Genomic DNA, 6,129 nt, shown 5'->3' on the forward strand with positions numbered 1-6,129 from the left:
TGGAGACTGGCTAGGCCACTCCAGGACCTTGGAATGCTTCTTACGAAGCCACTCCTTCGTTGCCCGGGCGGTGTGTTTGGGATCATTGTCATGCTGAAAGACCCAGCCACGTTTCATCTTCAGTGCCCTTGCTGATGGAAGGAGGTTTTCACTCAAAATCTCACGATACATGGCCCCATTCATTCTTTCCTTTACACGGATCAGTCGTCCTGGTCCCTTTGCAGAAAAACAGCCCCAAAGCATGATGTTTCCACCCCCATGCTTCACAGTAGGTATGGTGTTCTTTGGATGCAACTCAGCATTCTTTCTCCTCCAAACATGACAAGTTGAGTTTTTACCAAAAAGTTCTATTTTGGTTTCATCTGACCATATGACATTCTCCCAGTCCTCTTCTGGATCATCCAAATGCTCTCTAGCAAATTTCAGACGGGCCTGGACATGTACTGGCTTAAGCAGGGGGACACATCTGGCACTGCAGGATTTGAGTCCCTGGTGGCGTAGTGTGTTACTGATGGTAGCCTTTGTTACTTTGGTCCCAGCTCTCTGCAGGTCATTCACTAGGTCCCCCCATGTGGTTCTGGGATTTTTGCTCACCGTTCTTGTGATCATTTTGACCCCACGGGGTGAGATCTTGTGTGGAGCCCCAGATCAAGGGAGATTATCAGTGGTCTTGTATGTCTTCCATTTTCTAATAATTGCTCCCACAGTTGATTTCTTCACACCAAGCTGCTTACCTATTGCAGATTCAGTCTTCCCAGCCTGGTGCAGGTCTACAATTTTGTTTCTGGTGTCCTTTGACAGCTCTTTGGTCTTGGCCATAGTGGAGTTTGGAGTGTGACTATTTGAGGTTGTGGACAGGTGTCTTTTATACTGATAACGAGTTCAAACAGGTGCCATTAATACAGGTAACGAGTGGAGGACAGAGGAGCCTCTTAAAGAAGAAGTTACAGGTCTGTGAGAGCCAGAAATCTTGCTTGTTTGTAGGTGACCAAATACTTATTTTACCGAGGAATTTACCAATTAATTCATTAAAAATCCTACAATGTGATTTCCTGGATTCTTTCCCCCCATTCTGTTTCTCATAGCTGAAGTGTACCTATGATGAAAATTACAGGCCTCTCTCATCTTTTTAAGTGGGAGAACTTGTACAATTGGTGGCTGACCAAATACTTTTTTGCCCCACTATATGTACTATGTTTTTCAGCTATCATCAATAACGTTTCATGAAGACACCAAAATAAATTATCAGCTATCAGGAAGTCTTGTTAGACCAGCTTCTAGCAGTTCGAGCACTTTTTAGACTGAAGTCTAGTGTATGGAACAGTGCTACTGTTTAGATCTGATTGACAGGGTTTATTTTTTTTGCTGCTGTTGTTGTTTCTTTTTCTTTTTTATTTTATTTAATTTATTTTTTGTTCCTGTTCAGTTTCTGTTTAAAGCCAACACAGTTTAATGACTTATTCCACAATCACGGTAAGAAAAAGAGCATAAATCTGGTCCAATATGTCTGTCAATAAGAAATGAGACAGTCAATGATGGTGTAGCTCACTCCGGACCCGTCTAGTCCCGAAGGAACGATCTAAAGTGGACCACCTTGCGCAATAAGTGTTGCAAGCTATATACACTCTATACAAGATATATATATATATATATATATATATATATATATATATATATATATATACACACTCCCTAGGAATACCAAACTATTTGCCAGAAAGAATCCAAAACAGCAAGGAATTGACCAAGAAGAAGGTGTAATTAGTCCATAACTTCATTAACCTCCTAAGGCCCAAGCTGTTTTTTTACATGCATTTTTTATTTCTCTTTGCTATTTGGGCTTATTAGAACCTGATTAGAATAAAAACTAAGCATCATCTTTGATAAGATGTACTTTTAGAGAAAAAGTATGTCCACATATGTGGATTCTTGTTCCGAATTTCTAAAAAGTGCTGTCCACATATGTGACCGCTAAGCCCTAGGAGGTTAATAATTATAATTAAGCAAATCTGTGTAGAAGTTATATGCACCCTAGATAACCCTACCTTCCTGCCAAAAAGAATCAAAATTGGTGAAGAATTGAGGGAGAAGAAGCGATTTGTGTGGAAACTGCTCATTAGGGCTTAATTACTCCATATCTTCATTATTAATTGTAATTATGCAAATTCGAGTTGAAGCTATATGCACTCCAGGCACACCTACCTTCCTGCCAAAAAGAATAACAATTGAAGAATTGAGAGAGAAGCGATTTTTGTGAAATGTGGACGACACCGGATGGACGATGAACAACACATGATGGCATAAGCTCATCGCCTGTCGGCTGGATGAGCTAATAAACATTACTTCCTTTTACCCATCAGCGAGATGGATTGTTAAATATATATTCATTAACAAGGATCTTGGAGGTCTATTAGACTGAGGTGAAATCAGCAATCCAGGTCCAGTTTAGTTTTTTGTGTTTGTTTGTTTGTTTGTTTGTTTGTTTCTCTGGTTCAATTAAAAATGCTGCTGCAAACTCATTTGTGAAAGCAAGGATGTGGTTCATTATTAGTTCCTTTCTTTTCATTTGGTTTCCCAGCTGACTCATTTAGGCAGAAATGGCAGCTATTATGCCATTTTTAGCATCTAATGCCATTTGTACTGGCTGACCAACTGAGGTCTGGTCTTGGGGGGAAAAAAACACCATTGTTCACATTGTATTCCATGCTAATTGGTGTCAAAAAAGCAGATATGGGTGAGATAATGAATACCCCATTCAGCTGCAGTATGATTTTAATTATTCCGTTTTCTCAGTATGTCTCTGAAAACACCCACACTGGCATTTTGGCCACTTTTTTGTCGATGCTTTATAGGAAATGAATGCTTAACTCCTGTCAGGGCAGGAGTGGAGTAATTGCAAGTAATTCCCTGTTATTATAAAGGGGAATTTAACAGCTTTATATATGTGTGTGTGTGTGTGTGTGTGTGTGTTAGTTATTTGGATAAGCATGTGAAATTTATTATGTTTACATGAAAAAAAGATTCTGTAAGACTGTGTAACATTTTGACTCCATCACACTTGAGATAAAAGCTACAGGTATTTATTTTGCTCTCTAAATAATAAACTAAATGTTATTGTATGTTGTATTGCATATGATATGTATATGTTGTGTAAAATAAAGTGAAGCGAAGGGTAGAAGAAAGGGCATTCATACTACACACGCCAAAGAGATGAGTAATATAGGTTCAAAATGCTGAAATCAGGACTATGTCATCAACAAGTGGAATCCTGTACCCTGTATATATTGTGGTCTGTTACATATCATGACATGTCAATCAAGTATACTGTCTCAAGGGTTTTATAAAGTATAAGAAACCTCCTAATTACCAGGGGTGTTGTGTAACACCTAGATACCTCCTTGTGTGAGGGACCTTTCAGCAAAATCACAGTGATATGCAAGACAATATTTACCTTCATTATACAGAAATCATTCCCTTTCACCTTCTTGTCTCTGTACATATTGGACTACATGAACTTGATAAAAATAGCTTTTGACCACAGCTGGAACAACAGGTATTCTGTTTACAAAAGCTGGGGATAGCCTCCTGTCATCAGGGGCGATTCTAGCATCTGATCTTTGGGGGTGCTTAGCCCCCAGAGCTGACAGAGGCACCTGGCTTGAATAACAGTGTTTCCACGTTTATTCCGCATTTAGACAGATTTAACTAGACAAGAAGACTAGACTAGACAATTCTGCAATGTTTTAACAGAAGCTAACCTAATAAACTATGATATCTACACATTTACAACCACTGACACAAATATTTACGTTATATTTTTAACAAGACCTACTACTGCATTTGTAATGTTGGAGCTATTCATTTTTGAACAGTGGTAATTGTTAATTAATGTGTTGTTGTGTATTGTGTAATACTAGTGTGTATTATTATGATTTTACATTAGTAAACGCTATGTTACATTAAATAAAATTGACTAACACACGGTGGTCTAGCACCGTAGCACTTGTACAGCTCTGCACAAAAGTATCTCGATATGGATGATAAATGTTGTTTTTATCATTCTGTTCATAGACCAGGGAACATCAATATTGCATTATGCATATTATTGTGTTGTGTTTAACAATTGTAACTCCAGTCCGTACCTTCACATCTCGCTATGCCAGTAATACTCAGGTGCTACTTCGAGTTCCTCATCGGCGTGGAATCCAGTTAAAAAAAACACCATGTCGTAGCAAGCACTCGCACGGACAGGCAACCCAATCAGAGGGGACACAGGGAGGAGAGGTATTTTACTGGCCATAGACTATCACGTAACAGGTGAATTCAAGAACACACACACGCCCGCGCACACATTCATTGCGCAGTGCGCAAGGGCACTTATTTCTGAAAATTACGTCCAAAAGCAGTGTTTTTGCTGAGCTAGGGGGTGCTCAGCTCGTTTTGGGGGGTGCTTGAGCACCCCCAAAAATAGGCTAAACACGCCCCTGCCTGTCATTCTGTTCTTCCTTGGTAAAATTGTTTTCTTCATATAAAGACATTTTTATCACATATTGACAGCTTCCATCAGGGTATTGAGGATGGAGTCTAGTTTATCATGGTGCCTGTTTTCACCACTGACTGTCAAAAACATGGCAGCATCCATCCATCCATTATCTGTAGCCACTTATCCTATTCTACAGGGTCTCAGGCAAGCTGGAGCCTATCCCAGCTGACTATGGGCAAGAGGTGGGGTACACCCCGGACAAGTCACCAGGTCATCGCACTGCTCACACATAGAGACAAACAACCATTCACACTCACTTTAGAGCCACCAATTAACCTAACCTGCATGTCTTTGGGGGAAACCAGAGCACACCCATGCAGAGAACATGCAAACACACATAGAAAGGCCTTCGCCGGCCGCTAGGCTCGAATCCAGGACCTTCTTGCTGTGAGGTGACAGTGCTAACCACTACACCACCGTACCGACATGGACAGCATATCGTCTTTAAACAGTGTAGCCATCACAGTTCTAGCACCCCTACAGGCTGGCTGCAGTACAGCTTCTAGCACTGCCCACCCCATTGTTTCAATAAACCATTGAGGAGTTTAATAGGAAAAAGCTAGTGTGATTCCACTACCTACCAAGACATATAACCACCTTGATAGCTACATTATTTCAGTATTAAAAACATCCAGCCAGCCACCTACTGAAATTTGCACAAAAGCTATTTGTTCATCAGTGAACACAATCACTACAAAGAACATTAGGATAGATTTTATAAGTCGACTAACTAGTTTACAGTGCCAAGTAATGAGTAATTAACTAACAAGTGATAAATGTCATATCAGTGTCAGCAAATTTCCAGTTCATATGATAAATGTCCGGCGGCACGGTGGTGTAGTGGTTAGCGCTGTCGCCTCACAGCAAGAAGGTCCTGGGTTCGAGCCCCGGGGCCGGCGAGGGCCTTTCTGTGCGGAGTTTGCATGTTGTCCGCGTGGGTTTGCTCTGGTTTCCCCCACAGTCCAAAAACATGCAGGTTAGGTTAACTGGTGACTCTAAATTGACCGTAGGTGTGAATGGTTGTCTATGTGTCAGCCCTGTGATGACCTGGCGACTTGTCCAGGGTGTACCCCGCCTTTTGCCCATAGTCAGCTGGGATAGGCTCCAGCTTGCCTGCGACCCTGTAGAAGGATAAAGCGGCTAGAGATAATGAGATGAGATGATAAATGTCCTTCCTACAATAGCCAGATCCATATGAATGAAATATATCCAGCTGAAACCATTTGAGCTCTCTGGGTAAATGTAATAAAGAGAATTTGAGAAAATAGCCATATTTGTCTAATAGCGGAGCTCGGCCCGTGCAAGTGGAGCCCTGTAGGCATAGATTGTGGATACATAAAGAAACCTTTAAAGTTGTTTTCTGATGGTTTCGGTCCTGTATGTGTGTGCCTGCCACCACAGGAAACCCAACAGTTGAGTAGTGCAGTGGTTTTCAAAGTGGGGGCCAGGGGGCACTAGGGGGGCCTCAGAAAGTTGGAGGGATGCTAACAAAAAAATTGCGGAAAAAAAATATTTTTAAAAATAATTATTATTAAATATATTGTAATTAGTTTTTTAATCATTATTATAAAATATAATTATTAATA

The sequence above is a fragment of the Neoarius graeffei genome, chromosome 19 (genome assembly GCF_027579695.1).
Source record: "Neoarius graeffei isolate fNeoGra1 chromosome 19, fNeoGra1.pri, whole genome shotgun sequence".
In the NCBI taxonomy this organism is placed as follows: Eukaryota; Metazoa; Chordata; class Actinopteri; order Siluriformes; family Ariidae; genus Neoarius; species Neoarius graeffei.